Source organism: Rhinatrema bivittatum, chromosome 12 (genome assembly GCF_901001135.1).
Source record: "Rhinatrema bivittatum chromosome 12, aRhiBiv1.1, whole genome shotgun sequence".
NCBI classification, from domain to species: domain Eukaryota; kingdom Metazoa; phylum Chordata; class Amphibia; order Gymnophiona; family Rhinatrematidae; genus Rhinatrema; species Rhinatrema bivittatum.
Window position 1 is genome coordinate 50,173,647 of NC_042626.1, and position 26,861 is coordinate 50,200,507.

The following is a 26,861-nucleotide window of genomic DNA, read 5'->3' on the forward strand; positions in this document are numbered from 1 at the left end:
TTTAATCCTACTCTCTGTTTCCTGTCTTTTAACTAGTTTGTAATCCACGAAAGGACATCGCCTCCTATCCCATGACTTTTTAGTTTTCGTGGAAGCCTCTCATGAAAGACTTTGTCAAACGCCTTCTGAAAATCCAAATACACTACATCTACCGGTTCACTTTTATCCACATGTTTATTAACCCCTTCAAAAAAATGAAGCAGATTTGTTAGGCACGACTTCCCTTGGGTAAATCCTCAGGGATCTTCCCTTTCTCCTACTTTGTTTAACATTTACATGGCCCCACTTTGCAGGCTTCTAGCCGGTTTAGGATTAGTTCATTATGTATTCACTGATGATGTGCAGATCCTCCTACCAATTACAGTTTCGCTACATAACACTTTGAAACTTTGGGACATCTATTTCAACTCTATCAAACAGCTTCTTACCCATATGTCACTATCTCTAAATGACTCAAAAACTGAGATTCTTTACATTTGCAATAAAATGACTGAAAAAAATTACATTAGATATCAAGTAAAACCTGCCCTTTGCTAATATCAAAGAGGAAGTTAGGGATCTAGGCATCATATTTGATAGTGAACTGAATTTAAAGACATATAAAATCCATAGTAAAAGATGGCTTTTATAAATTACAGATTTTAAAGAAACTAAAACCTCTTTTACATCATAGCGATTTTCGTACTGTTCTCCAAGCTCTGCTTTTGTCTAGGTTAGATTACTGTAATGCCCTTCTCCTGGGCCTCCCGGCTTTGTCAATTTGCCCTCTGCAGTTGTTGAAGAATGCGACTGCGCACCTATTGACAAATGTCAAGAAGTTTGATCATATTACTCCCATTTTGAAGGAGTTACATTGGCTCCCTATCAAGGCCAGAATCCATCATAAATTCCTGTCTCTTAAGTCATAAAACCGTTTATGGTGACAATTCAGAATGGTTAAATGCATCTCTCCATATGCACACTCCCGCTCGTAATCTGAGATCTTCAGGCAAGGTTCTACTTGAAGACTGGAGGATAGCAAATGTAACCCCAATATTTAAAAAGGGCTCCAGGGGCGATCCGGGAAACTACAGACCGGTTAGCCTGACTTCAATGCCAGGAAAAATAGTGGAAAGTGTTCTAAACAAACATATAGAAAGACATGGTTTAATGGAACAAAGTCAGCATGGCTTTACCCAGGGCAAGTCTTGCCTAACAAATCTGCTTCACTTTGTTGAAGGAGTTAACACGTGGATAAAGCTGAACCGGTAGATGAGTATACTTGGATTTTCAGAAGGCATTTGACAAAGTTCCTCATGAGAGGTTTCTAGGAAAAGTAAAAAGTCATGGGATAGGTGGCGATGTCCTTTCGTGGATTGCAAACTGGCTAAAAGACAGGAAACAGAGAGTAGGATTAAATGGACAATTTTCTCAGTGGAAGGGAGTAGACAGTGGAGTGCCTCAGGGATCTGTATTGGGACCCTTACTTTTCAATATATTTATAAATGATCTGGAAAGAAATACGAGTAAGATAATCAAATTTGCAGATGACACAAAACTGTTCAGAGTAGTTAAATCACAAGCAGATTGTGATAAATTGCAGGAAGACCTTGTGAGACTGGAAAATTGGGCATCCAAATGGCAGATGAAATTTAATGTGGACAAGTGCAAGGTGATGCATATAGGGAAAAATAACCCATGCTATAAATTACACAATGTTGGGGTCCATATTAGGTGCTACAACCCAAGAAAGAGATCTAGGCGTCATAGTGGATAACACATTGAAATTGTCTGTTCAGTGTGCTGCAGCAGTCAAAAAAGCAAACAATGTTGGGAATTATTAGAAAGGGAATGGTGAATAAAACGGAAAATGTCATAATGCCTCTATCGCTCCATGGTGAGACCGCACCTTGAATACTGTGTACAATTCTGGTCGCCGCATCTCAAAAAAGATATAATTGCGATGGAGAAGGTACAGAGAAGGGCTACCAAAATGATAAGGGGAATGGAACAGCTCCCCTATGAGGAAAGACTAAAGAGGTTAGGACTTTTCAGCTTGGGGAAGAGACGGCCGAGGGGGGATATGATAGAGATGTTTAAAATGAGAGGTCTAGAACGGGTAGATGTGAATCGGTTATTTACTCTTTCGGATAATAGAAAGACTAGGGGGCACTCCATGAAGTTAGCAAGGGGCACATTTTAAACTAATCGGAGAAAGTTCTTTTTTACTCAACGCACAATTAAACTCTGGAATTTGTTGCCAGAGGATGTGGTTAGTGCAGTTAGTATAGCGGTGTTTAAAAAAGGATTGGATAAGTTCTTGGAGGAGAAATCCATTACCTGCTATTAAGTTCACTTAGAGAATAGCCACTGCCATTAGCAATGGTAACATGGAATAGACTTAGGTTTTGGGTACTTGCCAGGTTCTTATGGCCTGGATTGGCCACTGTTGGAAACAGGATGCTGGCCTTGATGGACCCTTGGTCTGACCCAGTATGGCATTTTCTTATGTACTTACAGTTCCATCACCTAAATTGGTACATCTAAACGCAGTCAGGGAAAGGGCACTCTCATTGGCTGGACCAAAACTTTGGAATTCCCTTCCATCCAATATACGATTAGAAGTTAACATTCAGACTTAAGAAACAGGTAAAAACTGTTAGTTGAGCAGATTTTTATTAACCCAGATTAACATCTACAGTGACTCCCCCCTGGGAATTTTATAGCTCTAGTTTAAGAATATTTAGTATTTTATTTTATAAGAGTATTATCAGGTAGGGTTTTATTATATTTAAATTGTATTTTATTTTGTAATGTTTTTTAAGTCAAGATTTTCTAGTCTAGATTGTTAAGAGCTATATATTTATTGGATAAATGGGGTTTATTTTAATTATGTTTCATTTTTAATCTTATTTTAATTTTTAATTTCATTTGATTATGAGTTTTTGGAATAAAGTATTAATGACTTATCCAACTTTTATGTAAACAGACGTGAAGTGCATACAATATGTTTGGTATATAAAATGCCTAAATAAATAAAAACAGATATCCTGATCCAATCATACCAGCTCAACACAACATATAAATATATCAATTTAAAACATACATAAGTAAAATATCAGATATATAAAATCTAAAAACCCCATTAAATTAAAATGTATGTCAAATAAAAACGTCAATGTGACTATCAAAAAAATGCTCAAATTAAAATACTCAAAATGTTCACTCTCCAAACACCTGTTTAAACAACCATATTTTTAAATTCTCCTTAAAAGTTTGAAAATTAACTTCTAATCTCAGTTCCTTTGGAAGTGAATTCCACAATTTGGGTCCAGCCAACAACGACAAGGCTCTCTCTCACTTAGTTCAGATGAGCTGATCTGAGCGATGGGATAGTTAGACCACCTTTATTACCTGAACTTAGGTTACACTGTGGAGTATGAATAGGTAATGATGCATTTAGCCATTCAATATTTATTTTATTTATTTAAGTTCTTTTAATATACCGATGCTCAAGACCAAGTCTTATCGTACCGGTTTACAATGAAACAAGGGGAAACCATTTAACAACTGTATAGAAGATAAAGTTATATTAAACAGGGAGCAAAAAACATGGGCTTAGGAAGACAGGACAGATTTCAAACTGATATAACTGGAGAGTACTGATAATAGTCATCAACAAAGACAATTAAGTAGCGAGACATATCAAGGTTAACAAAAGTCAGTGAGTTCAGCAGGTAATTTATCATAAGTAATTATTAGGAATTAAATTTCCTGTGGAGGGAGGAACAGGGGCAGTAAGCGGCGGGGTGGGGTGGGAGGAGATAGGGAATGGGTTGTAAGGTGAAAGAGACAGTATTGGTTGATAGAGGCTCTATCAACCATGAGCTTGGGCAAACAGCCAGGTTTTCAGTTTCTTTCTGAAAGACAGATGAAATATATTCATTGTATAATGATTTATGAATTAAACAGAGAACTTTATACTGTATTCTATAAGTGATCAGCAACCAATGTAAAGTTTTCAAATCTGGAGTAATATGATTGTATCTCTTTGTTCCAGTGGCCACTGCATTCTGTAAACGCTGCAGTGGTCTAAAGGTAGAGGACACAAGACCTAACAAAAGGGCATTGCAACAGTCCAACTTAGAGAAGATCAGAGTCTGTGAAACAGTCCTAAAATTGTTAAAATATAGTAAAGGCTTTAGTTTCTTTAAAATATGTAATTTACTAAAACCATCCCTGATCATATTTGAGATTGCTTTCTTCATATTAAGTTCGGTATCTAAAACTACCCCTATATCTCTAGCATGATCTACTACATCAAAATTGTATTGCTCAATTCTATATTTCATAATAGAATGATGGTCTAATCCAGATGTTCTCAACCTTTTTTTCTGTCAAGACACACCTGACAGATGGTTCTCACATGCGTGACATACTGAACACATGATCATCATAGGGCTAAACGTAAAAATATATTCTGTATCTACAGGATCCACCCTGACCTCCCAACAATGGCTACAGAACAGAACTAGGCCATTCCCTGTTTAATTTACCATACAAAAAAAAAAATATATATATTTCTGGTGTCATCTCAGTAACAACAACATAAACACTCTCGCCTACCAGGTGCAATAGCCCTCCTTATGAAAATACAATAATTTACCACCAATGCATGTTCTATTGAGAAAACAAATAGTATTGATACAAATGCTAGTAAAATACTTCACCTCTGTCACATACATAGAACTGACCTTCACCAAATACAGAAAGACCACAAATTACAAATATGGAAACAAACTGGAATGGAAACCCAAAAAAGCCACTCTGCATTCTGTGCAAAACAAAAATATAGCACTTAACAGACTTCCAGGATCTGCAGTAATGTACACAAACTAATGCTCACAAAGTTACACCTGCAATATGAAACTCAAACAGTAATAACCCTACCTATGAAAAGGCAGCACTGCAAAAATTACACCAGGCCCTAAACACCAATACCCCTCCTATTAGGAAAACAGAACAAGGCAAGCTGCTATAGATCCCTACACAGAAAGTACAAGCTCGCAGAACACCCTTAGCTGGGTCACACACACAGAACAGACAGAACCTCACCAAATACAGAATAAAATGACCATAAAGCTAATGTTTGTGTTTTTGCGTTGTTGCACTGCATACAGCAGTTTGGCTTCTTGCTGTTCCAATTCAGTTTTTGTCTCCACATTTCTATTTAAAAATTCCTCGAGAAATATAAAATAATTCTAAAACTAGAATATAATAAATGTTTCAAAACAACTGATAATGGAACAACATCCAAACATTAAAAATTTTCAAAATTATTAAATTCTCCAAACACCAATAAAATATTTCTAACACCAGACATCACATAATACCCAATAATTAAAATGGCAGCCAAAAACTTAAGCCACTTTTACTTACCCACTCCAGTAACTCTCCTACTCCTTTCCCTTGTAGGCCAACAGCACATACCAGAAGCAGCAAGGGCTGCTGAAGCTCTGTCCTCACACTCTTCTTCCTTAGGGCCCATGACTAGTCTATCTCACACACACACCAGTCACCTCCCCAACCAATGTCTCTTTCTCTCACATACACACCAGTCACTTCCCTGACCAATATCTCTTTCTCTCACATACACACCAGTCACTTCCCTGACCAATGTCTTTCACACACACACACACCAGTCACCTCCCTGACCAATGTCTCTCTCACATACACCAGTGACTTTCCTGAGCAGTCTCTTGCTCCCAGGTTCTCTCTTACACACACATACTCTCATACATTTACATACATGCTGGCTCTCTCTCTGTCTCACTCACTCACCCCCACCACACATGGCAGCTGCAGCACAAGGTAGTTGCTATTAAAAGCAGAGTCTTGACAGGATGGAAACTGCAGCAGGAGTGACCTCCCCCACCCCACAGCAGCAAGAAGGCAGCACTCAGCTGTTTGCTTGTGTTGCTATCACGGCACAGAGCAGTCAGCCTTGAATGTAATGCTATGCTTTTTTATCTCCCCACCCCAGCCATTTATTTCTTTATTTTGCAGTTTATTATTTTTAAATTTTCTTGCTGGGGTTATGCTGGCAAGAGAAGGAGAGATCAGAGCCAGGGCAAAAGGGGGGAGGGGCAGCGGCACCTACTCCTGCAGCCCCTGGTAAAGTGGCTAGCCAGCACAGATTTTCAGCTCTGGGTCCGGGCAGCTTATGGATGGATTTCCCTAACAGCTGCGCAGCAGGAAATCCCGGCAGCCACGTTCTCAGCTGACTGCTCAGTGCTGCGATGATCGCAGCACAGGCAACCTGCTGAGTGTAGCAGGGTCAGGGAGAGCCTTGGGATGTGATTTCTGCAGCAGCAGCAGCATGCAAGCATGGCCTTTTCTTCTTCCCGTGTGCCCAGTAAACATCACTTCCTCTTCCGGGCCATAGGGGCAGGAAGAAGAAAAGGTCATGTTCCTGTTGCCGGCTTCCACAAACACTGCTGCCTTCCCCCTCAGTGCTTGAATGTGCTGATAGCCCGGGCAGAACGGGTACACGACACACCTGCCGGTGCCTCGCAACACACTAGTGTGCTGCGACACACCGGTTGAGAACCATTGGTCTAATCTATTACATAAGAAAATGATTTCAGTCTTTTGATTAACTGCCAGTTTCAAATGTGAAAATTGTTGAATGGAGGACAAATATCACCAACAAGGTGAAAACAAAACGAGTTGTCTTATGAAGGCTATAAACTTTTATTTTAAGATTATTCAGCAACTGTAGAGGCCAAGTGAAGCGCCTTTTCCTCCACCTGTGTGCAAATGACAAAGATGAAATTAAGGTTTAAGAACATAAGAAATTGCCATGCTGGGTCAGACCAGGTGTCCATCAAGCCCAGCATCCTGTTTCCAATAGAGGCCAAACCAGGCCACAAGAACCTGGCAAGTACCAAACACTAAGAAGATCCCATGCTACTGATGCAATTAATAGCAGTGGCTATTCCCTAAGTAAACTTGATTAATAGCCGTTAATGGACTTCTCCTCACCTTTTTTGAACCCAGCTACACTAACTGCACTAACCACATCCTCTGGCAACAAATTCCAGAGCTTTATTGTGCGTTGAGTGAAAAAGAATTTTCTCCGATTAGTCTTAAATGTGCTACTTGCTAACTTCATGGAATGCCCCCTAGTCCTTCTATTATTCAAAAGTGTAAATAATTGATTCACATCTACTCGTTCAAGACCTCTCATGATCTTAAAGACCTCTATCATATCCCCCCTCAGCCGTCTCTTCTCCAAGCTGAACAGCCCTAACCTCTTCAGCCTTTCCTCATAGGGGAGCTGTTCCATCCCCTTTATCATTTTGATTGCCCTTCTATGTACCTTCTACATCACAACAATATCTTTTTTGAGATGCGGCGACCAGAATTGTACACAGTATTCAAGGTGCGGACTCACCATGGAGCGATATAGAGACATTATCCGTTCCATTAACCATTCCCTTCCTAATAATTCCTAACATTCTGTTTGCTATTTTGACTGCTGAAATTTCCTGCGAGATGGTTTCCCTTCATGGATCGCACTATTATCTTTGAAGCTGCTGAAGCAGCACGCACTTTTCTTCAAAACGTGGGATGAGGTGACGTTCTATGACACTCATTGCATTTCACTAAATGAAGAATCATTTTGATTCTGAGGTTCCATCCTGAAAACAGCATTTCTGGAGGTACTGTACTTTCACTTTTTCATTTTCAAGCAGGCTACTTGCTGAAGATCCAAACTGTACTGAAGATGCCGTGTTGACCCCATTGCAGCCCATGTATACTGCAATCCAACTTGCTGTGCTTCAGACTTGATGAAATGGTGATCAGTTTCATGAGGAACATCTGATATCCAACTGATCTGCTTCTAGTTTCACTTCGCTAGGACAGTCAAGGCTCTGAAGTGAAGATTGTTTGGTTGTAACATTTATTTTTATGTTTGTGTCAACTCAGTGTTATATATGTTCTCCCTCAGGGGAATTTAGGGGTAAGGGTGGGGGGAGTTCTTTTAAGGGGAAAGGATGTCTCCAGAGAGAGGTCATTAGCAGACTACCAAAGGGAGCGACACTGGGACCTGTGCTATTTTAACATTATAAATGATCTGGAAAAGTAAAAAATGAGTATGGTGATCAAATATGAAGATTGTTCAAAGAGAAAATTATTCAAAGTTATTAAAACAGCAGTAAATTGCTAGGAACTGCAGAAGGACCTTATGAGACTAGGAGACTGCACAATTCCATCTGCCATTCAAATGCTGAAAAGCGATGCACGTAGGGAAAAACAATCCCACTATAAGAATTTAGCCATACACTGCTCTGATGACGGCACATAGATAGGCTACTCCATCTAGTAGCAGCGTTTAAAAATGTCTTTTAAGAAGCCAATGTAATAAGGTATGCTAGACTGACTGCATAGTTTTACTCGTGTTTGTGCCCACAACTTTACTTCTGATTTAATAAGGATTTTAGCACACAGAACATATGCACGCTTCCATGTAAATCCATTCAATGAAGGCATTAACCATTATTCCCCAGTAGAGGTGAACAGGCTTAGCTCCCATTTTTTTTTTTTAATGCTGAAAAGGTAACTCCTGGGTCAGGGATGGAATAAAAGTTAAATCACGAATCTAGGGCTAGTGTTAATCAGTGGCAGATGGAATTGTGCAGTCTCCTATTCTCAGAAGGTCCTTCTGCAGTTCCTAGCAATTTACTGCTGTTTTAATAACTTTGAATAATTTTCTCTTTGAACAATCTTCATATTTGATCACCATACTCATTTTTTACTTTTCCAGATCATTTATAATGTTAAAACAGCACAGGTCCCAGTGTCGCTCCCTTTGGTAGTCTGCTAATGACCTCTCTGTGGAGACATCCATTCCCCTTAAAAGAACTCCCCCACCCTTACCCCTAAATTCCCCTGAGGGAGAACATATATAACACTGAGTTGACACAAACACAAAAATAAATGTTACAACCAATCTTCACGTCAGAGCCTTGACTGTCCAAGCGAAGTGAAACTAGAGGCAGATCAGTTGGATATCACAGATGTTCCTCATGAAACGTTTATAGAAACATAGAAACATAGAAATGACGGCAGAAGAAGACCAAATGGCCCATCCAGTCTGCCCAGCAAGCCATGCACTCTTTTTTTTTTTTCTCATGCTTGTTACGCCTGGCTTTCAGTACCCCTTAGTTCCATTTCCCCTCCACCCCACCACCAATGTAGAGAGCAGTGCCGGAACCACATCCAAATGAATATCTAGCTTAATTAGGGGTAGTAACCGCAGCAATAAGCAGGCCACACCCACACCCTTGTCCACCCAGACTATGCAACTCAGACCCTGTTGGTCGCCATCCATATACAGATCCCCCCCTTCCACATTCCCCCTGCCGTTGAAGCAGAGAGCTGCGCTGGACATGACTGAAGGTAAAGTATCGGCCCATTTGGTTTTGGGGAAGTAACCGCCGTAACAAGCAAGCTACACCTCGCCTCTTTCTGAATGCAAATCCTTTTTTTTTCCTTCCACATTTCCTCTTGCTGTTGAAGCCTAGAGCAATGATGGAGTCTCATTAACCGTGTGTATGTACATTGAACAAGTACAAGGTAGTAGCGCTCATTCTCGCGAGCCACATTAACAATCAACAAATATTGAACAAGCCTAATAATTGGCAATACCTATAGCCTATGTCCTCACCGGTAATTTTACATTTTTGAGATGGCAGCCCTCTATCCTTCTGCTCCGTGAAGGTGGTATATCATTGGCATCCCGCTCCGTGAATGCCACTCCAGCCTTCCGCTCCGTGAAGGTGGAACACCGACCACTGGCAAAGTAAATTGTAAAAGGCCCGCACACATAAGATTTTGGGGGGGGTTACGTGTGTGGCCGGGCTTTGCGCGTGCAGCACGCATTTTATAAAGGGCCCGGCCACGCTTATAACCCCCGATACATGCTGAAGTACCAGGCCCAAAGAAAGGGGCGGGGGCGGGCCAGGACAGCGCCATTCGATGCTGTCAGGGGGAAGCCAGCCGGCGCATGGAGATTACTTCTGCTCCATAGGAGCAGTAAGGACGAAAATAAAAAGTTTGGGGATAGTTAGGGTAGGTTTAGGAGGCAGGGAGGAGGGAGGAAGGATAGGGTTAGGGAAGTTCTCTCCCAGTCCGCTTCTTAATTGGAGCGCACTGGGAGGGAACTAGGGACCGGCTGATTGCGTCGCCGCACGTAGGTTATAAAATCTCCCCCCCCCTCCACGTATGTGAGTTGCGGGCCGCCCGCACATGCGCATGGCCATCAGATTTTATGACATGCGTGTCCCCTTAATTCCTACCTTCTGGTCCCAAACACTGACTCAGGAATAGTCAACTGCACTTCCCAAGGGCCACAGTTGTGTTATGGTTTCGGTATACTGAGTACTAGGGCTGAGTCTTTATAACACACTTAATTTTCCTCCCAGCTATAGGATCCTTCGAAGGGGGAAAAGATAACCTTCCAAGACCATAGGCCAGATGTGGCCAACTCCAAGAGCCACAAACAGGCCAGGTTTTCAGGATATCCACAATGAATATGCATGAGATTTGTTCCAAGATTTGTTCCATGTAAACTGCCAGCCGGCGGTAGTTATTACTGTTACCTGTGAACCGGAGTGATATGTATTGTATACAGGAACTCCCGGTATATTCCATCTCTGCCCCAGGAGTTTGATTTATTTATATTCCGCTTTTTGCAGCACTTCAAAGTGGATTACATTCAGGTACTATAGGTATTTCCCTATCCCCAGGAGGTTTACAATCTAACAGGCCTATACAGTAAAGCGTGGCCGCGCTTACCCTGTTTCTAACCCGCTTTGTACCCACAATTTGGCCGCGCAAGTCTAACCCGCGATTCACAATCTGTTTTTACCAATCCTTACCGCTTCTTTAAATAGACGCGTATCCCTTTCCACCCGCGGCATGTATGATATGTAAACGATTGGATTAGCTATTCCCTCCCATACAGTAACGTGCGGCCCGATTATCGCCTTTTTAACCAACTGTTTTGCCGCGTCTTTAACCTGCTAATTTACCGCCTACCCTGACCCTGGTGTTAGAGGGATGTGACAGCAATAGGCAGGCTCCGGTCAAATAAGTGGGTGGGTTGGAGCAAGCGAGTAACATGGTGTGGCCTGGTTCTCCTACGCTCGGGCCTGGTTATCTTACACTCGGGCATCGGGGATTGCCAGTCCTCTCCTCCCCTCCCCTCCCGAAGCAAGGCGCAGGGAGAAAATCGACTCGACATTTTATTAAAGCAAATAGAAATTGTAACAAAAGTAAATTTACTGCATGCTTCCAGCAGCCCCAGTCCTCTCTCCCCTCCTCCCAAGGCACGCACCGCAGCTCCCCTGCCTCCCGGGGGCAGCCGGCGGCGAAAGCGGCTTCCAGCAGCCCCGCCGGCAAAGGTGCATGAATGCACGTCCAATTTGGGCGCTCAAGGCAGCGAAGGCGCATGAGCGCACGCAGTGACCTCGGACGTCCGGAGTCGATTCGATTTTCGCCCTGTGCCTTGCTTCGGGAGGGGGGGGGGGGGGAGAAAGAGGACTGGCAATCCCCGATGCCCGAGCGTAGGAGAACCATCCACTTCCTGGTACCTGTCATTTCATTTGAAATGACAGGTACCAGCGCACCCAGGATACTCTATAGGCGCTGTATAGCGCTCTATACAGTAAAATGGATTGCGCTTCATGGACGCGCTTTGCATTTGCGTCTAATTTAAATACTGTATCGAGCGGTATGTGATCCGAACTGTGCACGCGGCAAACGAGCGGGCGCCCAGCACTGCCGCACTTTTTCTTATGCGCCCTTACTGTATCGGCCTGTAAGTTTGTACCTGAGGCAATGGAGGGTAAAGTTAAATTTCCAGCATTACACACTTGGTTAAGCACTGGGAAATCCAAGCCAAAGGGATTCTGCCCTGTGACCCCCAAACCACAGATGCAAAATTGTGTGTGCAACTACTGTATTTAGACTGTTCACCACCATTGCCACATGATTCTCTTTATTCGTCTTATTTCGGTGCGCAAGGCCTGTAAATCCCTCTGTCACGCTGCTGCCAGGTTTGCTGGTAGTTACACACAGAGACGAATCTGGTGAAGCATGAGATGATAGCAACAGACAGTAGTATAAAAAATGAGCACTGCACAACAATGACAACTGTACCTCTGTAAATGCCTGCCCCAAAGACCTTATGTAATAAGACAATTGCACATACAATTCTGTGCTGCAAAGTGGCAACAACTGTGCTTCCACTTTACACTGGTCTATGTTGCCTTTTCAGTTTTGTGCACACAACTTTGTATGCATCAACTCATTTTATGTGCAAAACTCATGTATTAAAGCACAAATGTTCACATTGCATAAGGATAGGAAAAGGTGCTTACAAAAAAAAAACCCAAACACTATTACTCACCAATAAAGAGCCCAAAGGCCACAAAGTCACAGCCAGTGTCAGGCAGCTATTTCCTGGCCCCTCAGATACTAGTCAGACAGCACCTAAAGGTAACAGATGACAAAGAGCGCTGAAAGCTGGGGTCAGTTGCAGCTGTGACAAAGTTGTCAAAGTTCTAGAGCAGTGTGGTGCTGTTTTGTAGTTTGTTTTTTTTAATCAAAGAGAATTTCGGCTCACCAAAAATTATTTCACAGCAAAATCTTAATTTGAAATGTTCTACTAGAAAAATGCCAAGCCCATTCAGTTTTCCGTAGAACATGGACAGGGAATAGTAGGCTTTGCTCCTGTGTTGTCTGGTTTCTATCCAGACATAAAAGGAATGAGTTTACACTTACAGTAAATGGAAGTAGGCGGGGATTACCAGGAACTCAAACACTGGATGAAAAAAAACTATTAGTACATTTTCTGTATAAGAACTGGGAGCAGAAAACAGAAAAAAGGAAAGCACATTTCCTGCATACTGAAGAATCGAAGGGCAATGACCCTCAGCAGCTTCTAACATAACAAAAACAGAGAAGCAACATATATTTGGCTTGTGGTTACTTGCAATATAACTGTAAATTGTATTTGTGTTTAAAAATGCAATTGGTACATGGTAAAACATTACGAATTGATTTCAAGTAGTTTTGGTTAATTATGTGCATTGTTCTGTAATACATGTTAAAACTATCAAAATGCACACTGATGAACTTGCATAAAGTAACTCAATGATCAGCAATTTACCAAGATAGTAACTATTTATAAACATTTCATATTCTGCCTCCCCACCAAAGATGGTCTAAAGGTGGATCACAATCAAATTTAAATCAGATTTGGAAATATAGTAGCATCCATTTCAAGGTGTATTTATAATTAAAAAATTCAAATCAAAATTACAGTTACAATATCATTACAATTTTCAATCAGAAAAAAGAAAATTGAGCGCAAAGGAAGGGCATCTGAACAGATAACATTAAGAAATTAGGTAGATGAGTAGTTATCTGGGTACTAATAGAACATGCAAAAGATGATTGAAAGTGACCCTGCAATTAATGTTAGCTAAAATTAAAATTTAATTGTAATCCGCCTTGAGAGCCACTCTTGGAAAAAAGGGAATTTCAAATGTTTATAAATAAAACAAGCTTAATTACCATAAATAGTAAACAGCAGTATGACATAACCAATGACATCATCCAGTGGCACTGAATGGACTCACTTCTCCAAGTTAGTAAGGGTTTTAGCTGTACTGAGCATGTGCGGGGAATTCCTGCATGGGCGTTGGCTCATGAGCTGCCTCAATTTTAGAGTTAAATGTAACTAGGTAGTCTACTCTCCAGGGAGTGTTGCAAGGTCAACAGTTTGTGAATCAGTGATCTGTGTTCACCCATTCCTGTGGAAAAAGAAAGGTGCTTTCCTACAGTGAATCTGTCCATTCTCTGATAAATTAGATTTGATTTCTCACAATTCACCAGAAATCCCAATGTCTGTAAAAGATGAATTAATTTTTGCTGGGAGATTAATATGTCATTCTGGAAATTGGCCGAGACTAGCCAATTATCTAGGTATGGGAAGACTGATTCCAGATGTCGTAAGCACACATTTACTACCGCTAGACATTTGGTTAAGATCCTTGGTGTTGCTGAAAGCCTAAAAATGAGGTTTTTACATTGATAATGGGAAGAGATCACTCTGAATCAAAGACAATTCCAATGGGAGGGATGGACGAATATGTGGGCATATGCATATCCATCCCCCCTTTTGGATGCAGGGAAGAAATATTTTGAGGGAATTCATTTTGAATTTCTCTCGGAATAGATACTTGTTCAGGCTTCTCAGATCCATAATGGGTCTCAAATCTCCCAAATATTTTGGGATGATAATGTCTCAGGAGTAGAATCCCTGTCCATGCTGGAATGCAAGGATTGGTTCAACTGCCTGCTGCTGAAGCACATCCACTTCCAGACAGAGCTGCGTTTAGCGAGACAGATCCAGACTGAAAGTCAAAATAATGAGAAAGAAATGATAGCCAGAGAAACACAAAACGATATCCCAATTTCACAAATCGAGAATTCACTGATCTTTCATTATTTTGTGCCATTCCTCCAGAAGGTCTGGATTCTTCCACCAACTGGAGAGGGCTGTTGAACTTCTGTAGAGATTAAAAACTGCCCAGGCTTGAGGTGGACTTGTGCTACTGAAGGCTGTCGAAGATGAGCTCGAAGTTGTTGCTGTTGAGCAGAAGAGGCGGAAGTTGGTATCTCTGAAAAGGCTGGAAGGAGCATATTGTCTCGGGTCATGTATGTCACTTTCAAGAGGGTAGTCCATTGCCGCACTGTCTCTGAATCTCTCCCTCTACAGAGATCTCCGTTGCTGGGCTCAGCTGCTCTTCAGGCCTCTACAGAGCCTGCACTCGTTTTGGGGGATTGCCTGGCCACCAGTCCAGCCAAGTTTCCAGCGAACAAACACAAAAACAGCAAAATTGCTTACCTTGTAATAGGTGTTATCCCAGGACAGCAGGATGTAGTCCTCACATATGGGTGACATCAGTAATGGAGCCCTATGTACGGAAAACTTCTTTCAAAGTTTCTATGAAACTTTTGAATGGCACCAGAGTGCGTACTGAGCATGCCCAGCATGCTATGATATTCCCTGCCACAGGGGTCTCTCTTCAGTCTTGTTTTGTAGCAATGAGCGTTAGCCAAAAATAAAATAATAAAACGTATGAGGCCCAACTCCGCGGGGTGGCGGGTGGGTTTCGTGAGGACTACATCCTGCTGTCCTGGGATAACACCTATTACAAGGTAAGCAATTTTGCTTTATCCCAGGACAAGCAGGATGCTAGTCCTCACATATGGGTGATTAGCAAGCTAGAGGCCGATTCATTTTGTGCTGAAGTAACCGTAAGGTATTGTTATTGAAATGAAGCAGCCGAAATCACAACAGGTTGGATGTAGAAGGAGTTGGGATTACACTGGAAACAAGTTTTTTAAGACGGATTGTCCATAGGCTGAATCTTGTCTTCCCTCTTTGTCTAAGCAGTAGTGAGCTGCAAAGGTGTGAAGAGAACTCCATGTTGCTGCTTTACAAATGTCCAGAATAGGTACAGAGCGAAGGTGTGCTACTGAAGTTGACATCGCTCTTACTGAATGTGCTTTTACTCGCCCTTGAAGAGTAAGGCCTGCTTTTTCATAACAAAATTGTATGCAATCTGCTAGCCAGTTTGACAGAGTATGCTTACTCACTGCTTTACCTGGCTTGTTTGGATCATAGGATACAAACAGCTGACTGGATTTTCTTTGGGCTGTAGTGCGATTTAAATAGAAGGAGAGTGCACGCTTACAGTCCAAGGTATGTAGGGCTCTTTCACCTTGATGGGAATGAGGCCTAGGAAAGAATGTAGGTAAAACTATTGATTGATTTAAGTGAAATTCCGTGACAACCTTAGGAAGGAACTTTGGATGTGTCCGGAGGACTACCCTGTCATGTAAGAACTTTGTAAAAGGTTCGTATGTGACTAGTGCCTGCAACTCACTGACCCTTCTGGCCGAAGTGATGGCTATGAGAAAAACCGTTTTCCAAGTAAGGTATTTAAGGTCACAGGTACTTATGGGCTCAAAAGGAGAACGCATAAGTCTAGTGAGTACTACGTTCAGATCCCATTGTATGCTTGGGGAATGAACTGGAGGTTTAATGTGAGCTAAGCCTCTCATGAATTTACTGACGAGAGGCTGTGTGGAGATAGGAGCGTCGTCCAGCTTATTATGGTAAGCTGAGATTGCACTTAAGTGTACCCTTACAGATGATGTCTTAAGACCAGAGTCTGAAAGAAGGTAAAGGTAATCTAGTAGTGATGTAGTGGGGCAAGTGAAAGGATCTAAATCCTGCTGAGTGCACCACAGCGTAAACAGTTTCCATTTGTAGGAATAATTCTTTCTAGTGGAAGGTTTACGTGCAGCTATAAGTACCTGAGATATAGCGGATGGAAGGTTGAATTGCTGTAAGATCAAGCTTTCAACATCCATGCTGTCAGGGACAGGGATTGAAGGTTGGGATGGCGCAACTGACCCTGTTCCTGAGTTATGAGATTGGGAGTTACTCCCAGGCGAATGGGATCCCTGACTGAGAGATCTAGCAGTGTGGGGAACCATACTTGTCGAGGCCAGTATGGGGCTATGAGTATCATAGTCCCCTTGTCCTGTTGTAGCTTCACTAGTGTTTTGGTTATGAGTGGTATCGGAGGATACGCGTATAACAGGCCTGAGCTCCAATGGCGAGCAAATGCGTCCTTCGGTAGGCTGCTCTGCTGTCGGAGTAGAGAGCAGTAATTGTTCACTTTGTAGTTGAGCTGGGATGCAAAGAGATCTATCGTCGGTTGCCCCCAGCGCTGGAAGATCTTGGACGCTATTGTTGGATCCAAGGACCACTCGTGCGGTTGGAACTGACGACTGAGACGATCCGCCACTGTGTTGTGGATGCCCGCTAGGTAGGTGGCCCGTAGAAGAATTGTATGTGTCAGGGCCCAGTCCCAGATTTGCGCTGCCTCTTGACAAAGGAGGTACGATCCCGTCCCTCCTTGTTTGTTGATGTACCACATTGCTACTGTGTTGTCCGTCTGGATTAAGACAGTCTTGTGTGATAGGCAGTCTTTGAATGCATGCAGCGCATAACGTATAGCTCGAAGCTCTAGGAAGTTTATCTGAAAAGTAGCTTCGAGTCGTGTCCACTTGCCCTGCGTTTTTAGATGACCAATATGTGCTCCCCACCCTAAGGTGGATGCATCTGTAGTCAATGTCACTTGTGGCACTGGTTGCTGAAAAGGTAGACCTTTGAGCAGGTTGGGCATTAGCGTCCACCAGAGAAGTGCGGTTTTGAGCTCTGGTGTGATGTAAATAGGAGTGGACATTGGTTGAGTGGCTTGTATCCACTGTGTTTTGAGTGTCCATTGTAGAAGTCGCATGGTCAGCCTGGCCATGGGAGTTACATGAACCGTGGAAGCCATGTGTCCTAGAAGAGTGAGGCACTGGTGAGCCGTCACCTTGAATCGGTTGCGGAGATCGTGAGTTAAGAGGACAAGTGTCTGAGCACGGTCTTTTGGTAGAAAAGCGGTCGCTAGCGTAGTGTTTAGCTCTGCACCTATGAACTGTAGTAGATGAGTTGGTGACAGATGGGATTTCTGGTAGTTGATGAGAAATCCCAAGGAATGAAGGCCTTGGATGGTGAGCTTGAGGGACGCGACGGCACCTTCTTTTGAATGACTTCTGATGAGCCAATCGTCTAGATAAGGAAACACGTGCACCTTTTGTTTGTGTAGGTGTGCCACTGCTGCAGCCATGCATTTTGTGAATACTCTGGGTGCTGATGCAAGTCCGAATGGCAGCACTCTGTATTGAAAGTGTTGATCTAGTACTCGAAACCGCAGGTACTGGCGATGAGGAGGGTAGATGGGGATGTGAGCGTAGGCATCTTGAAGATCCAGAGAGCAGAGCCAATCTCCCCTTTGAAGAAGAGGCAGAATGGAGCCTAGGGATACCATTCTGAATTTTTCTTTTTTGAGAAATTTGTTGAGATTCCTGAGGTCTAGGATAGGACGAAGGCCTCCTGTTTTCTTTGGAATGAGGAAATATCGAGAGTAGAATCCTCTGCCCTTTTGAGGGCCAGGAACTGGTTCTATGGCCCTGGTTCTCAGAAGGGTGGATAATTCTGTTTGAAGAATTATGGAGTGTTGATTTATTGAATGAGAGTGAAGTGGTGGATTCTCCATAGGGGTAGTTGAGAAATCCAACCTGTAACCGTGGGTTGTGATGGATAACACCCACTGGTCGGTGGTGATGGAGGCCCAATTGCTGAGAAAATGTTGAATGCGGCCTCCTACAGGTGTTTCGGGGAACGGATTTATGCTGCTGCTCTCTGGGGATATTCAGAAACCCGACGTGGCCGTTGTTTGTGGAGGCGGCTGAGGCCTCTGCTGCCTTTGCCTAGGCTGCTGGCGCTGTGCTGGGCGGCTAGGCCTCTGTCTACCTGCTGGGGGGTAGTATCTTCGTTGGCGATAGTAAGGCCTTCGAGTGTCTCTTCTTGGAAACTTTCTAGAAGAGGCCTGCGACTCCTGAGGCTGAGACGACAATTGCTTTAAAGTCTCTGAGTGGTCCTTAAGTGTCGCTACCGCTTCCTTTATCTTGTCTCCGAAGAGATTATCCCCCAAGCATGGTAGATCAGAGAGATGATCTTGGACCTCTAGGCGAAGATCCGATGCCTTCAGCCATGCCCATCGTCGTGCAGCTATAGCTGATGCGGACAACCTTGCTGCTGTCTCAAAACAGTCGTAAGTGGCCCTGACTTCGTGTTTCCCCGAGTCAAGGCCTTTATGTACCAGTGCTTGAAAGGCCTCTTGGTATTGATCTGGTAGGGTCAGAGAAAGTTCCTGCACCTGCTTCCAGAGGTTCCTTTGGTATTGGTTCATGTACAGCTGGTAAGATGTAATTTTCGATACCAGCATGGAACCCTGGAAAACTTTCCTGCCTAGGTTGTCTAACAACCTACTGTCCTTCCCAGGCGGCACTGAAGCATGAGATTTCTGTCTCTTCGCCTTCTTTTGGGCGGATTCTACCACCACTGATTGGTGGGGCAGTTGTGTTCTTTGGAATCCTGGAGTTGGTTGTACCAAGTACGTGGCTTCAGCTCTTTTGTTAACCGGTGAGACAGAACTTGGATGCTCCCAGATTCTGTGTTGAAGTTCCTGTAAGACTTCATGAACTGGGATTGCCAACATCTCCTTTGGAGGGTCTACGAACTGTAAGACTTCTAAAGTCTTTTGTCTCTGATCCACCTCTGTTTGTATAGGGAATGGAATGGTATCCGCCATTTCCCTAACAAAGTTTGTGAAGGAAAGATCCTCTGGTGGAGACTTCCTGTGATCCTCAGTTGGAGATGGTTCTGAGAATAAATCTTCCGAAGAGTATTCTGAATGTGAATCATCCGATTCCTGCTGTGGCTTGGGATAAGGCACTGACGGTCCTACAGGTGAGTGTGGCCTAGGGGGCCTTGGCACCCCTGAAGGGCCTGGAAGTGGATCCTGCGGTGCTTGCCTTGTCAGGATTCCCAGTAGTGTGTCCAATTTGCTGAAAACTGGGTGCAAAATGGGAATATCCTCCCGAGGAACTGGTGTTGGAATCGGCATTCCTGGTGAGGGCACCGGCATGGGGATCGGTGGCACCGAAGACGGAATCGGAGGAGGCGTACGAGGTAACGGTGAATTCACCGGGGTTGGAATCGATGTCGGTTCCCGCGGCATCGATGACCCCGGAATCGTTGGTGCAGAGATGGGCATCGATGGTTGTGGAATCGGCATCGATGGCGGTATTGCGTCTCGGAGGGCCTGTTGCACCGCTTGACGAATGAGCGTGTCAAGTTCCACTCGCACAGCTGTTGAAAACAGAGCAGCTGTGGAGGGAGGCGGTGTTGGCGATGCCGATTCCTCCTCAGGGCCCTGAGGAGGTTCGGAACCCGGCACCGATATCGGTGGGGATCGCCCGTCAGTAGGCCTTGGAGCCTCTGCTTCCGTCCGGGTTTTCTTCGCCGGAGAGGCCGTACCTGTGGTAGTGTCTCCGGACACCGACTCCCGCCGTCGATGTCGATGGCAATGCTTCTCAGGCTGTTTGTCGCTTCCTGAAGTGGATGCCTTCGATGAAATCGACGGGGATGGAGTGGAAGCGTCCCCCGCAGCCGGAAGTTTCTTTTTTAAAAGTAGTTGCCGAACCGAGGCCGATGGCGAAGACTGAGCCGAAGTTGACGGTCTTGGCAGCAGCTGGACTGAAAAAAGCTGCTCCATCCTTTCGGCCCTTAGGCGCCGACCCTTTGTGGTCATTTCAGCACAGGATGAACACGCCTGGATGTTGTGATCCTTGCCAAGGCAAAGAACACACTCACCATGCGGATCAGTAATAGACATTGTTCTATTACAATTCGGGCATTTTTTAAAACCGGAGGCCATGGCGCCGGACGGCCGTCAACGGCGAAACCCGAATTTTATCGTTCCCAGCCGGGAATCGAAAAAGAAAAAAAGTTACCAGCCGGTAACAAATGGGAAAAACCCCTCGGTGAATATAATTTGTCGAAATTTTCCGATTTTTTTTGGAGATGAAATTTCACCTCAGACTCCAATCAAACCGCGAGGCTAACCGCTTCGCGGAAAAAAGAAGACTGAAGAGAGACCCCTGTGGCAGGGAATATCATAGCATGCTGGGCATGCTCAGTACGCACTCCGGTGCCATTCAAAAGTTTCATAGAAACTTTGAAAGAAGTTTTCCGTACATAGGGCTCCATTACTGATGTCACCCATATGTGAGGACTAGCATCCTGCTTGTCCTGGGATAAAGTTTGTAATCACAATGTATCAGTCTTTTCCTTTTCTACCATTCCCACCAAATACCACAAGTGGGCCACAAAAACTCCCCATGGGTTCAAACAGAACTCCCCACTGTACAGGGACAAACACCTTCTGGCTTCTCCAGCCAGCAAACAACCACCCTGCCTGGGAGCTGCACAACTCACCCCAACTCCCCTCAGTTGTGCAGCAGGTTGCGGCCTTCCCATTCCATTAAACACAAACACGGTGCAGCAAAATAAAGTAAAAACATACAAAATTCCACCACCACCCCCCCTTCAGCAGTGTCACACACTCCATTTCCATGATGGAGTCTGAGGCTTCCTCTGCTGGGGAATTGGGTGTCCATCTCCTCCTCCTTCCTCAAGATGCTCTGCTTTTCTGGCCACAAGAACCACTCTTGGCACACCTTCCTGCTCTACCACCATTGGTTCGGGTGTGAGTCACTGGAGCTCAGCTCAGCTGCCTAAACAGCATCCTCCCTTGCCCATTGGCTCAGCTGTGCCTCCATGAATCTGAGTTGTAGTCCTTTTTCTGCCCTCAGGCGCCCTCTGCTGCCTAACTCGGCTCCTGGTTCTCCCAGTATTAATCCAGCCCGGATTTTCCTGCCTCAAAGCTGGCTGCACTTCATCACAATGCTTAAAAGCATGGTCTCTTAAAAACATAGAAGCAGTGTCTCGATTATTGTTTAGGTCCCATGGAAAGGGATTGGGCTACTACATTTTGTTCTTTGATCCAAGTGAGTTTCTCCTTCTCTGAATAGGTGTTCTCCTAAACAAGGAACATCTGCCAGCTTTTCATGAATGTCTTGCATGCTGCTGGTTCTCAGCAATTTCTAAATACCATCAACATCCACCGACTATAATCGCCATAGCCTGTATTTTTATGAACAGTGAGACCTCATATATTGTGGCGGGCTCACCGTGTGAGTGCCCTTGGAACGCCACTATCAAGGTAGTGCGGTGATGATTTTGCAAATACACCGTCAAGAAATTCAAATCATCGGTCTCTCTGTTAGTATATGCACATTTGAGATAATGACAGCTTGTGTCAATTTACTACAATAGAGGCAGTGAAAAACACTTATCGTAGCGGGAGTATGCAGTAGGGATATAAACCGCTGGCACTGGCCCTAGGCTGCAGCTGACACGGCGCGTGTTTCTGTCAAAAGCTTCCTCAGGGGCCGCACAATGCCAATAGATTCCCAAACTCTGCCACTGAACTCCAGTCCAGTGGCAGAGTCCAGTGGCAGCGTTTGGGAATCTATTGGCATTGTGCGGCCCCTGAGGAAGCTTTTGACAGAAACACGCGCCGTGTCAGCTGCAGCCTAGGGCCAGTGCCAGTGGTTTATATCCCTACTGCATACTCCCGCTACGATAAGTGTTTTTCACTGCCTCTATTGTAGTAAATTGACACAAGCTGTCATTATCTCAAATGTGCATATACTAACAGAGAGACCGATGATTTGAATTTCTTGACGGTGTATTTGCAAAATCATCACCGCACTACCTTGATAGTGGCGTTCCAAGGGCACTCACACGGTGAGCCCGCCACAATATATGAGGTCTCACTGTTCATAAAAATACAGGCTATGGCGATTATAGTCGGTGGATGTTGATGGTATTTAGAAATTGGGTATTATAAGATTCCATCACTCGCTTGTACAGTTGTGATTTGATAGCTGGTTCTCAGCAGGCATCACGCTCCAGTAGAAGCTGTAGAGGTATGCAATATGGTATCAAAGGATTCACAGACTGATCAAAGTATATGGTATATGCACTCATCAGCATCCAGGAGTGATTGTGGATAAAAACTTCCGCCCTCAGTAGGCTGAAGAAAGGGTTTTAGTTTTCAAATACAATCGTGCAAGTGCTGCACCATGTAAAATAGGTGAGAAGAAATCCATGCACTTAACAAAATTGTTGAGTAACCTGGGATAATAAAATTTCTTTGAACCTGCCCTGCAAAGATCACATTCAAATCACGATAGAATGAGGTAGTAAATGGCCTACTCCAAAACCTGGTGATTTTTTACACTCTATATTTGAGGTCTTACTTTCTTGCAGTTGGGGTACAAGAGGTGGGCTTTTCCCACATTCTCATCTGCAACTGCTGTAATATACTGTGAACACATGTAGCTGCCGATTCTGATGGGAGTGTTCAAAACTGAAAGGAGACCAAAGACCTCAGTGCGAGAATCTATATTTATGCATCTCATCTCCAAGCACGTCTAAACATTTTGAGTAAGAGGTCTTCTTGAGGACAGGAATGCTCTGGAGGCTCAGGTAGTGGTCAGAGAGGATTGTTATATATCCCTCCTCTGAACCTAGGAGCAAGGGAACACTAACCCAAGACCCCAACAATGAAGATGGTGACTAGGTGGGAGATGGGGGGGGGGGGGGGGGAGTGTGTTTTGAAGGAGAAAGCTCTCTCTCCCAATTCATGTACTAACTTCTGGAAAGATGGTAGTCTGAGAAGCCATAAAGACGTTTGAGCAGGATCCTTTGACACTGCGCTTTTTCTGACCAAAAATCTAGCAGGGCAATTTCCTACTCAATGCTGAATACCTTACGATTAAGGATCAGATTACCTTGGAAAGGGATGACAACCAAAATGCAGAGACTTAAGAGAGAAGGTTTGACCTACCTCACCTAAAATGGCAATGGAATTTGTGGCCACACTTTAAAAACTCACAAATAAGCTCTGGAATTTGAGGCCAGAGGATATGGTTAATGATGTTAGTGTAGCTGGGTTTAAAAAAGGTTTGGATAAGTTCTTGGAGGAGAAGTCCATTAACTGCTCTTAATCAAGTTGACTTAGGGAATGGCCTCTATTACTGGCATCAGTAGCATGGGATCTTCTTGGTGTTTGGGTTCTTGCCAGGTTCTTGTGGCCTGGTTTGGCCTCTGTTGGAAACAGGATGCTGGGCTTGATGGACCCTTGGTCTGACCCAGCATGGCAATTTCTTATGTTCTTAAACTTTGAAAGAAGACTTAATCAGAGAAATTTCAAATAAAATATCAGCCACTACAGTGGATTCATTGAATAAGCTGCAGTCTGCAACTGAGGAGCTCAAAGACCTGCAACTGCACGATTCCTCAGTTATGCCATTAAGGAAAAAGCAGAGTTGCTTACCTGTAACAGGTGTTCTCCCAGGACAGCAGATGTCACGGAACACTTGCCAAAGTTTCTAGAACTTTGACTGGCACACTGAGCATGCCCAGCATGCCACTAGCCCTGTGGTCACAAGGGGTCCCCCTTCAGCCTCGTTTGTAGCAAAATGTACGAGTGAAAAATAATAAAACGTCAGTGAACACAACTCCACAGGGTGGCAGGTGGGTTTCGTGAGGACTAACATCCTGCTGTCCTGGGAGAACACCTGTTACAGGTAAGCAACTCTGCTTTCTCCCAGGACAAGCAGCATGGTAGTCCTCACATATGGGTGAATAGCAAGCTACAAGATGCCCAACCAAAGTGAACCAAGCAGCAAACAATATGCAACAGGCATAACAACAGGGGTGCTGTTGGTTATGAAGGGCAGCCTGAATTTCAGTGGGCTGTAGATAGGAAGAGTTGGGTTACTAAATTGGAAAGAAATTACACAATACAGACTGGCCAAAGACGCAGTCTTGCCTGCCAGCCTTGTCGAGACAGTAATGAGCTGCGAAAGTATGGAAAGAACTCCAAGTGGCAGCTCTAAATATGTCAGCAAAAGGTACCGAACGGAGGTGCGCTACTGACGTTGCCACGGCTGACTGAATGCGCTTTCATGCTTCCCTCTAGTAGAAGGAAATACAGTCCACCAGCCAGGTGGACAGGGTCTGCTTGCTCACCACAACCCCCAGTCTGCTGGTCTCTAGATGGGAGTCAAAAGCCTGCTGCAGGACCAGTCTGGTGGGCTGGTTGAGCTTTGGGGGGGTGGGGGGTGTCTGTGCTGACTAGGTTGGTCTCTGTGAGGGTCTGGATGTTCTAGCACGGGATGGAGGGTAGTACTTGTGTGGCCTATAGGTTAGCTTTCTGGCGTCTCGTCTAAATCCTCTTCTGGTTGTGGACCAGAAATCAGAGGCGGCAGCCAACAATTGGTGCAGGGTTTCATGGTGATCTTTGAGTTGCGCCACTGCCTCTTGAATCTCATCACCAAACAAATTGTCCCCTGTGCAGCCAATTTATCTTGAACTTCTTGGCGCAAGTCAGAGCTTTCAGCCAAGCCCAGCACCTGGTGCTAATTCTGGCTGCTGATACCCTGGATGAAATGTCGAAGACATTGTAGGCTGCCCTGACATCATGCTTTCCAGCCTCTAATCCCTTTTGTAGGATGGAGGATAGTCTGTCTTGGAATTGGTCAGGTAGGGTTTCTGAGAAATCTTGGACTTGTTTCCAGAGATTTCTGGTGTACTGTGTCATATAAAGCTGGTAGGCTGCTATATGAGCCATTAGCATTGAGCCCTGGAAAACTCTGCGGCCTAAAGCATCCAATGGCTTTTGTTCCTTCCCAGGTGGGGCAGAAAAGAGAGGCAGAGATCTTTTAGCCTTCTTTTGAGGGGATGACGCTTCCCCCGACTCACAAGCTTTTGAAGAGCTTTTATCAGAATTTTCACCCCTGGAGGACCTCTCCTTTGCCAGATTTGTCAGAGAAGTCCGAAACCATCCCATTCAAATTGGAAACTGAGGAAGATGCCAGACACCAAATGCTGGAGGTACTGCAATTTGTGGATGCTCCAAAGGAAGTCATGGCAATTCCTGTACATGAGGTTCTTCTAGACCTATTACACTGCATCTGGGAGCACCCAGTAACTGTGCCTCCAGTAAACAGGAAAACTGATGCCACAGACCTGGTTCAACAAGCCCCAGGGCATTTAGTGCTGCTTCTTGTACCATACTGTCCAATTCCTCCCGGAAGGCAGGCGTAGGTAATGCGGCGTCCAGGGTTGGAGGCAGGCTAGGCGTTGCCGGAGGGTCCACAGGCATTTGTGGAGTCTTAGCACCCAGCACTGATGTAGGTGGGGAATGCCTCGGGGTCCCAGGTCCAGAGGATGATGGGAGCTCCTCTCCCCAGGCCTTTTTGGAAGGCGGCTCGACCAAGGTCGATGCTGCTGCCGTGTCTGTGCCAGCACCGGACGAGGATGCGTGTCAGTGCCGGTAGTGATGTTTCTCACGGTGCTCGTCCTGGTCCTTCTCCGGCACAGAGGACGCTGAAGTCTTAGAATGGGACGATGTCTTTGATGGACGGTCACCGGCTCCTTGATGCTATTAAGATGTCTATGAAGAAGGGGGGGGGGGGGGTCGTTGAAGACAACGGAACCTTTCAACTCTGTGCGCTCTTACCTGGAGTCAATGGAGATGGGCGCTTTGAGGCAAACAAGTGCTCCATCTTCTCCAGGCAGAGGCAACGACCTTTAGGGGTCATTTGTGCATAACTAGTGCACCGACAGACGTCATGGGAAGGCCAGAGGCATAACACGCAGATGTTGTGAGGGTCCGTTATGAACATTGTCCTCGGACACTCGGGGCACTTCCAAAACCCAGTCGCCATGTGAGAAAAAGGGGTGGCGCGCAGTTGGTGGCCATCGGGCACCGAGAAGTACACCGCCAGGAACCAACCGCAAAAGCACAGTAAATTTACCGAAGCGTCAGCAGAGGTTGGTACACGATGGGGACTTGTCAGGCCAGGGAAAAAAGTTGAAGAAATTTTCAAAAAAATTCCGTAAGGAAAAATTGAGTGTGAAATTCCCACAGAGCTCCTAATAACCGCGAGACAACTGCTGCGTGGGGGAAAAAAAAAAAAAGACTGACGGGGGACCCCATCTGGCCACAGGGTTAGTGGCATGCTGGGCATGCTCAATGTGCCAGTCAAAGTTCTAGGTGGTGCATTGCAGAATGGCTTTATTGCGAAGTTTCATCAGTTCATGCAATTTATGCCTTTGGACAGTTTCCAAATGCAGATAGGACACTATTGTCTATGGCAACTTGGTCAATCTTTTTCAGGGTACTATGGAAGAACATTGC

The 26,861-nt window shown here is 44.6% G+C and overlaps 1 protein-coding gene across 1 annotated transcript in view; it reads right to left on the reverse strand.

The window, feature by feature from the left end:
- STAT3 (signal transducer and activator of transcription 3) overlaps nt 1-26,861 on the reverse strand; it is a 186,441-nt gene that overhangs the window by 86,261 nt on the left and 73,319 nt on the right. The window contains exon 2 of the mRNA XM_029572565.1: nt 12,458-12,540. The gene's annotated coding sequence lies outside the window, so the exon portion shown is untranslated. The remainder of the gene's footprint in view (nt 1-12,457; nt 12,541-26,861) is intronic.